Genomic DNA, 9823 nt, shown 5'->3' on the forward strand with positions numbered 1-9823 from the left:
ACTGGTTTCTCGTGAGGTCTCTATTCATCATTGGGAGGTAAGATGCCCTTTTGTTGATCACTTTTGTTTCTCAACCCGGGGATCAGTGGAGTTGGGTTCCTATAACCTGTTGCTACCTTTTAAAAACATCCCCCCTCTCCAAAGAGAAAAGTAATACATAATCATTACAGAAAATTGGGAAAATAGAGAAAACTGTAAGGACAACAACAACAGCAAAACCCAAATATTCAGAATCCCACCACACGACGCAAGCACTATTAACACACTGCCACCTTTCTTTCTAGTGTGTTCTTCCTGTGTCTTCTCAAAGCTGAGATCATCCTGCTTTGCTCTGGATCAGCAGGATTTAAAATGGCTGCCACCTGTGCAGTCATGCATACTGAATAATTTATTTAAGCATTCTTCTAATTTGTTGGACATTTCAATTGTCTTGTTTTCCCCATTCCCACCAGGGCAGGAATAAATAACCCTGTAAAGAAACTTTTGTCTGTTTTCCAGCTTATTTCCTCAGGAGAGCATTCCAGAAGAGGAACTCCTATTCTTAGAGGCTGTGGACCCTGTTTGCTGATGGCCGACACACTGTCCCTGCTGTCCCACATCCCTGTGGAGGAGTATGAAGGACAGGTGCCTTGCACCCCTACTTCCAGGGAGCCCTCAGCACAGGCCCTGCCTGTTCCCATGATGCTTCTCACCCTGAACCCTCGGAGCCTCAGCCAGGGACAGAATGGATGAGCAGTGAGCTGGTTTCCAGCACTCTGGGGGCAGGAGGGGCTTGGGCTTCCCTTTGACCCTCTTCCCCACTTTCCCAGATCTTCAATATTTGTTGTGATGTAACAGCCACAAGAGCTGTCAGAGGAACTATGGGCTTTGAGCGTTTTCTTGGGTTGAAAGAGGGGTGGGGGGAGGGGATGCATGCGGGGCATGAAGGCAGCCCAAGGACTCCCAGAGACTCAGAGGACTCATTTGAGATAATTGTGTTATTGTTGCATTACTGTGTTGTGAAAATAAGAAATTGCTCTGTATGCTAAAGCTTTCTCTCCTCAATAAAAATACAAAGGGTGTGTAAACATTGGGTCTCTCTGGGTTATTTAACAAGCATAGACAGGTACCCAAGCCCCCTGCCTGCCTGAAGCAACCCTGGCCTGAAGTCTTGAAATCCTCAGATGAGGAAACTAAGGCCCAGTGAGGCTCAAGGGACCTGCCTATGTTTGGGATGGCAGAAATTGTTAGGAGGGAAGTAGAAGCACTGGGCATCTTGAAAAATAGCATGAGTTCTCTACCTACTGGGAGTGTGGGTGGCCCAGCTCTCCCTCCCTCCCCGTGACAGCACCCCCTCCACCCCAACAGCACATGGGGCTTTGAATGGAGGGAGGGAGGGAGGGAGGGGGGCCAGCCAGGGTGCGTGGGGAGAGCCCTTCCACTTTTTTGCCACTAGGTGGCGCTGTGGGATGCCAGTGAGCTGGCTGGGGAACCTGTTGAAACACAAATCCCCAGAGCTGTCCCTGTAGAGGCCCAGCAAGATCTCACTGCTCCTCACAGACTGTGGGGGCAGGAGAAACTGAATCCCATTCTGGGATTTTCCCAAGTTTCCCAGCATCAACTGGACTTTTTTCCCCTGGGGAAGTGGGTGGGAACACTCATTGAGCCTTTACTAGCTGTGAGTGCTGTGCCAGGCACTTCCCATCCCTTATCGTAATCCATCCTGATTATCTTCCTGGGGGGCAGGCACTGTCCTCCCCCTCATCTTAAGGATGAGGAAACTGAGGCTGAGAGAGGAGAAGTCACTGGCCCAACGTTGACAGCTAGTGAGTGGCTCCTTCGTAGCCCCTCAACTTCCCATTAGCTCCAGGGACACAGCCCCACTCTGTCCCCACTCCATTGTCTCTACTGTCTTATAGGTCAGGCTGGTCTCCGGGTTCTGCCCTGTCCTCCCCTCTTCCACAGCTTGCAGGATTCTGGTGGAAAAACAACCCCTAGTTTCAGAGGCACATTTGCTTTGTCCCTTTAAGAGGAAGGAAGGGAGGAAGGGAGGGAGGGAGGAAACCAGCCAGTTTCTGACCATGTGCCAGGCACTTTTACCAACATCATCTCATCTCGTTGGCACACTTCAAGGCAAGCAATAGTGCGTCCTTTTAGAGTGGAGGGACATGAATCTCAGAGATATTTGGTTCCATGGGGGTCTCTGGGTCTTTGTGACTCCTAAACCCATATTCTCTAAACTCCAATACACCATGCTGTCACCCAGGAGAGGCCCCTGACAAGCTCAAGCCTCAACCTGACTGGATACTCGGTCTTTGCCAAAGCAACCAAGTGTGCATCAGGTGTGCTATCTCTGGAGGCTCCGGGGAACCAGCCAGGTGGCAGTTCTGCCCTGCAGGGAAGGGCATCCCGAGTAAGGCGGATGAGTGGCAGTGCTGAGTATGTAGCTGACTGCCCCTTCTGGGGAGGGACAGGGTTATGGAGCCATGAGCTTCATCAGTGAGTAACGGGGCTCCCTGTTACGTTTCAGGGGGTCAGACAAGGTCTCTAGCACCCCTGAGATTTCACATGACATCACAGGTAGGGATAGGTGAGTCTATATTATGTAATGGCCAATCAGAGAAAGTGGGGAAAAGTAAGAAAACAGGGTCAGCCTTTTTCTTTTTCTTTTTTTTTTTTTTTTTTGTTGAGACAGAGTCTCACTTTGTTGCCCAGGCTAGAGTGAGTGCCGTGGCGTCAGCTTAGCTCACAGCAACCTCAGACTCCTCGGCTTAAGCGATCCTACTGCCTCAGCCTCCCGAGTAGCTGGGACTACAGGCATGCGCCACTATGCCCGGCTAATTTTTTTTCTATATAGATTTTTAGTTGTCCATATAATGTCTTTCTATTTTTAGTAGAGACGGGGTCTCGCTCAGGCTGGTCTCGAACTCCTGACCTTGAGCAATCCACCCGCCTCGGCCTCCCAGAGTGCTAGGATTACAGGCGTGAGCCACCGCGCCCGGCCTGGGTCAGCCTTTTTCAAACCCCACAGCTAGAAGCACTGTGGGGACAGGGAAAAGAGACCTGGATTCCAATTCAGCCCTGCCATTGACCCATATGGGATCTTGCACAATTTCCATCCCCTCTCAGGCCATGCCTTCCTTATCTGTCTAGCCACTGTTGAGCTCCTGGGGCCCAGAGCATGACTTGGTACACAGTCGGATCTCAACCCTAGTTTGATACATAAATGAAGAAGTGAGTGAGTAAATGGGGTGCTGGGTGGAGACCTAGAGGCAGCCTGCTAAGGGTACCTGCAGGTGGCATGAAGCTTGGAGGACTAGAGGATCCCCTCCAAAATGGACGACTGAAGTAGCCCCCCCTGCTGGTCTACTCAGCCTCTAGTCTCTACCCCTCCTAATCAGCCCACCTTCCACATGCCCGGGGCTGGGGGCCATGGGCCCTTGAACTCACAGATCTGGTCTTGTTGCTCCTGTAACAAAAACCTTTCAATGGCCCTCCTTCCTCTTGGAAAGACTTGTGGACCTGATTGTGGCATTCTTCACCATCTGCTCATAAACTACCTATGCTGGTTCATCTGCCACAACATCCTTCTTCCTTCTCCTATTCAGTTCAAACTCCAGACATGCTGAATTACTTCCTTCTTTTCCTTACATATCAAGCCCGTTCGGGCCCCTGGGCCTTTGCATACCTGATTCCCTCTGCCTTAAAAATTCATGACAACTCGCCACCCCACTCCAACGGGCAATCTTCTTCTCAGCTCCAAGACCACTTCCTCCACAAAACTACCTCCACTCCCCAAATAAGCCCCTTGCCTTCTGAGTTCCCCTCAGCCCCCTACCCCTGACCCCATGGTCTGTGAGGCTTGAGTTCCACCTGGGAGCAGAGGCTGGTCCATGACTCCACAGTGAGTTTGTTGCCGCAAGGCTGCTGTTTGGTGTGAGAGCATGGAGTTGTCCCCTTTGCAGACGAAGGCTGCATTGGCAGTGGCCTTTAGGAGGAGGACTGGCCCCTGAAGACCTGGCTGATGGTATGCAAGTGGAGCTGGAAGTCCCCCAGGTGAAGGTGGATGTGTGGAAAGTAGGGACAAACAGGAGAGAAAAAGCAGGAGCTTGCAGAGCTGGTTGTTATTTCCCAGCTGGGCACTCTGTTGATGGCCTCCTTCTCTTTGAGGGCCATCACCTCCTATTAGTGGTGTGGTGGAGAGTGACCTCCACTGGGCTTGGAAGTCACACAGACCTGGCTTTGAGCCCTGGCTCTGCCACTCCCTTGCTGTGTACCCTTGAGTTGGTTATTTCACTTCTCCTAAGCCCCAGTTTCCTTTTTCTAAAAATGAAGATAATAATAGTGTATATTGATGAGATCATTGATATGAACCAGCAACAACAATAAAAATAACTAATACTTGTTAGCGCTTACTATGTGTTGGGCACTAAATGCTTTACATTTCTTAACACATTGAATCATCATAACCACCCCAAAAGGTAGGTAGTGTTATTATTTCCACCCCCCCTTTTTTTTTTGAGACAGAGTCTCACTCTGTTGCTCTGGCTAGAGTGCCATAGCGTCAGCCTTGCTCACAGCAACCTCAAACTCCTGGGCTCAAGCAACCCTTCTGCCTCAACCTCTCGAGTAGCTGGGACTACAGGCATGAGCTACCATGCCTGGCTAATTTTTTCTATATATTTTTAGTTGGCAAGATAATTTCTTTCTTTCTTTTTTTTTTTTTTTTTGGTAGAGATGAGGTCTCGCTCTTGCTCAGGCTGGTCTCGAACTCCTGAGCTCAAATGATACGCCCGCCTTGGCCTCCCAGAGTGGTAGGATTACAGGCGTGAGCCACCGCGCCCAGCTTTATTTCCCCTTTTGTATATTAAGAAACTGGGCATAGAAAGTTCAACCTGCCCGATGTCACCACACTAGCATGCAAGTGCTTTGGAACCCTTCAGTAAGATAGGCAAAATTCTGTGGATCACAAGTGAGGCCCAAGGAGCAGGTGATCTCCAAGATGCAGGGTACAGTCTTAAATCTTTTTTAGGGCATGGAGACCTCTGGCAATTTGGTGAAACTGCTAGACCCCTTCTCAGAATAATGTTTTCATGTGCATAAAATAAAATATGTAGACTCACAAAGGAAACCAATCATATTGAAATAGTTAGAAAAATATTTTCAGAATTTTGTAATCCATTTGTATTACTACTTAATGTATTAAATCATAAGATCTCGTGGCAAGTCTATAGATGAGAAATTCTGAAGTGGTGATGAGCATAAGTGATTTTTTAGATACTTCCAACCACTGTAAGATGATATGAAAATATTTATGATTTCTGTTGGTGATAAAGTCACAGATACTGCTAATACTATTATGGTTTATTGTCCACATTCCAAATTCGAGGAAATGTTAAATTTCTGTTTGAGGTTAGTAGAGAAAAGATCAAATAATTTTCCCTTCCAAGTCCACAGATCCCTCCCTAAATTTCTCCACACACCCCTTGGAGGTCCGTGGGTTAAGAGCTCAAGTTAAGAAGCCCCGCCCTAGGGTTTCTGAGAAAAGACAATAGCTGCCCTGTCAGCTACGGGGACAAGCTGAGGGCTGGCAGAAAGACAAGTGTGTGGTTTCTCTTTCAAGAACTGTTTACAGAAATCGTGAAGTCTGGCAGCTCCCTCTTCCTCTTGGTCCCGAGACAGCAGCCCAGGGTGGGGCTGAGGCTGTCACACTTGGTTTGAGTTTCAGGCTCACCACACACCCATCCCTAAGAGTTGATTTGTTGCCACTTCCTTACCAGGGAAATGTTGGTGGGTTTTGCTCCATTTTAAAATGGGGACCTGCTTGCACATGCAGATTTTCTATTAGTCTGGGAATAATCTTTAAGTGGACATTTGGCTCTAAGACATTTTCTGAACTAATGAATGCTTCTACCCTAGCACCCCAGCCAGGCTTAGGGCTTGCAGAGAGTAGAGGAAAGACAACCAACGGGGCCAGGAACCCCAGAATACCAGTCAGAATTGGCACTTGCCCCAAACCCCAAATGCTTTTTCCTGACTTCCTGGGTTTACCACCTGTCAGTGGAGTCTCTGCCAACCAGGGCAGCACAGTCCTGGGCACTGTGACCAAGGAGACATATGGTGGGAACAGCAGTAGGCCTCTGCTTTTCTAACTTGCCTCTGTCCCCATTCAAGACTCAATGTAAGCAATGCCCATGAAGACCAGGCCCCAGGCCTACCCACAAGGCCTTGCTTGGGGCTCTTTTGCTCTTTTGCTCTTTCCTATGCCCTCGTATTTAGTCAGAAATGAGCAACACTTGGTTGATGACCATGTACTAAAAAGGCTGCAGCTTAATTTCCACAGTGAGAGGGTGGGATTGTGATAGCCTTATGCACCATAGCCATTGGCTAATAAAGAGGCTGGTTCAGAATAAATCTGCCTCAGTTTGCTGAGGGAAGAGAACAGTATGCTTTGGGGGTTGAAGCTGAGAGCTCCACATGCAGGAATGTAGAGAAGACTGCTTTTCTTGACTTTAAAAGACATATGTATGTTCTTAGGTTGGCTAAGGCTCCCAAACACAGGCAGAAGGAGGCTGAGGGCCAAATGGGAATTCAGAAGAACTTTGATTAGCTAGATTGACCAAGAATAAAAGACAGAAGACCCAAATTACTAAAATCAGAAGTGAATGAGGGGACATTATAATCAATCTTACAGAAATAAAGTTATAAACGTATACCATGAATAACTGTATGACAATAAATTAGACAACTTAGATGAAACGCCTAAATTCCTAGAAAGACACAAACTATTGAAAATCACTGAAGAACTAGAAACTCCAAATAAGCATATAACAAGCAAAGAGACTGAATTAGTAATCAAAACTACCTACAAAGAAAAGCCCAGACACAGATGGCTTCATTGATGAATTCTACCAAACATTTAAAGAATTACTGTGACACAGCAACCTTGGTTCGCATCCAAGTCACAATCCAAAAAGGAAAAAAAAAAAAGAATTAATGCTAATTCTTCACAAGCTCTTTCAAAATATAGAATAGGAGGTAACACTTCTCAACTCACTCTATGTGGCCAGTATTACCCTGATACCAAAACTGACAAAAACATCACAAGAAAACTACAGATCAATATTTCTCATGAATATGGACGTAAAAATTCTCAAAAAATATTAGCAAATCAAATCCAGGCAACATATAAAAAGGATCATACACCATGACCAAGTGGGATTATCCTAGGAATCAAAGGTTGTTTTAACATCTGAAAATCAATTAATGTCATATATCATATCAATAGAATAAAAAACAAAAACAATATAATCATTTAAATATATACAGGAAAAGGATTTGATAAAATGCAACACCCTTTCATGATAAAGACATTCCACAAACTTGGAATAGAAGGGAACTTCCTCAACCTGACAAAGGGCATCTATGAAAAACCCACAATAACATGACCCTTAATGGTGAAACACTGGATGCTTTCCCCCTAAGATCAGGAACAAGACAAGGGTATCCACTTTCACCACTTCTAATCAACATTGTACTGAAGGCTTTAGCCAGAGCAATAAGATAAGAAAAAGAAACAAAAGGCATACAGATTGGAAAAGGAGAAGTAAACTATATTTGCAGAGACCACATGAGCTTGTACATAGAAAATCCTAAGGAATCTACTAAAAAAACTATTAGAACTAACAAACATGTTAAAAAATGTTGCAGGCTATAAGATAAATATAAAAATTGTATATCTATATACTTGCAATGAACAATCTGTAATGAAATTAAGAAAACAATTCCATTTACAATATCATCAAAAGAATAGAAATAAATTTAACGGCCAGGCACGGTGGCTCACGCCTGTAATCCTAGCACTTGGGAGACCGAGGCGGGTGGATCATTTGAGCTCAGGAGTTCGAAACCAGCCTGAGCAAGAGCGAGACCCCATCTCTACTAAAAAAAAAAAAAAAAAAAAAAAAAAAAAGAAAGAAAAGAAAGAAGTTATCTGGCCAACTAAAAATATATAGAAAAAATTAGCCGGGCATGGTGGTACATGCATGTAGCCCCAGCTACTTGGGAGGCTGAGGCAGAAGGGTTGCTTGAGCCCAGGAGTTTGAGGTTGCTGTGAGCAAGGCTGACGCCACGGCACTCTAGCCAGGGTGACAGAGTGGGACTCTGCCTCAAAAAAAAAAAAAAAAAAAAAGAAAGAAAGAAATTAATTTAACAAAAATGGTGCAAAGTCTGTATGCTGAAAAATATAAAACATGGTGAAAATATTAAAGATGGAAACAAATGGAAAGACATCCCATGTTTGTGGATCAAAATAATATTGCTAAGATGGCAATATTCCTCAAATTGATCTATTGGTAGGGATTCAATGAAATCCCTATCAGAATCCCAATTTCATTGTAGAAATTGACAAGCTGATCCTAAAATCCATATGGAAATTCAGGGGACCCAGAATTGCTAAAACAATCTTGAAAAAGAACAAAGTTGGAGGACTGACACTTCCTGATTTCAAAACTTTATACAAAAATATAGTAATCAAAATAGTGTGTAACTAACATAAGGATAGACTTATAGATCAATGGAACAGAATTCAGAGTCCAGAAATAAACCTATACGTCTAGGGCCAATTGATTTTTGACAAGGGTGCTAATTCAATTCAATGGGGGAAAGAATAGTCTTTTCAACAAGTGGTGTTGGGATGACTAAATATCCAAATACAAAAGAATGAAGTTGGAATTCATTCTCACACACATACAAAATTAAACTTGAAATGATCAAAGACCTACATGTAATGGCTAAAACTATAAAATTTAGAAGGAAACAGAGGTGTAAATCTCAAAACCTTAGATTAGGCAATGGTTTCTTAGATACAACACTAATAGCAAAAACAAAAGAAAAAAATAGACAAATTTGACTTCATCAAAATTAAAATCCTTTGTGTCACAAATAGTACCATTAAGTAAGTGAAAATAGTCTATATATAGAATGTGAGAAAATATTTGCAAATCATACATCTGATAAGAGACTTGTGTCCAAAACATGTAAGCATCTCTTACAAATCAGTAATAGAAAGACAACCCAAATCAAAAAATGGGCAAATGATCTAAATAGACATTTCTCCAAAGAAGATAGTACTATATACAAATGGCCAACAAACACATGAAAAGATGCTGGACTTCATTAGTTATTACGGAAATGCTAATAAAAACCACAAGGAGATCCCACTTCACACCCACTAAGATGACTATAAACAAAAAGTCAGATACTAGGAAGTGTTAATGAGGATATGGAGAAACTGGTACTCTCATACATTGCTGGTGGGAATATAATATGGTGCAACCACTTTGGAAAACAGTTTGGCAGTTCCTCAAAATGTTAAACACAGAGTTACCATATGACCCAGCATTTCCACTCCTAGGTATGTACCCATGAGAATTAAAAACATATGTCCACACAAAAATTCGTACATGAATGTTCACCATAGCCAAAAAATGGAAGCAATCTGAGTGTCTGGATAAATAAATAAAAAATGTGGTCTATCCATACAGTGGAATATTATTCAGCCATAAAAAGGAATTAAGTATTGGCACATGCTACAACATGGATAGACCTTGAAAACATCATGCTATGTGAAAGTAGCCAGTCACAAAAACATCACATAGTAAATGATTCCATTTCTATAACATGTTCAGAATAGGAAAATCTATAGAGGTAGAATGTTGATTCATGGTTGCCTAGGGCTGGAGAGGGGTTTGGGGGGAAATGTGGAGTGATTGATAATGGGTACAGAGTTTCTCTTTAGGTTGATAAAAATGTTCTAAAATTGTGGTGATAGCTATACAACCCT

The 9823-nt window shown here is 43.8% G+C and overlaps 1 protein-coding gene across 1 annotated transcript in view; it reads right to left on the bottom strand.

Annotated features, from left to right (window-relative positions):
* NHSL2 (NHS like 2) overlaps positions 1-9823 on the bottom strand; it is a 239216-nt gene that overhangs the window by 15444 nt on the left and 213949 nt on the right. The gene's annotated exons all lie outside the window — the stretch shown is intronic.

Source organism: Eulemur rufifrons, chromosome 30 (genome assembly GCF_041146395.1).
Source record: "Eulemur rufifrons isolate Redbay chromosome 30, OSU_ERuf_1, whole genome shotgun sequence".
Taxonomy (NCBI): Eukaryota; Metazoa; Chordata; class Mammalia; order Primates; family Lemuridae; genus Eulemur; species Eulemur rufifrons.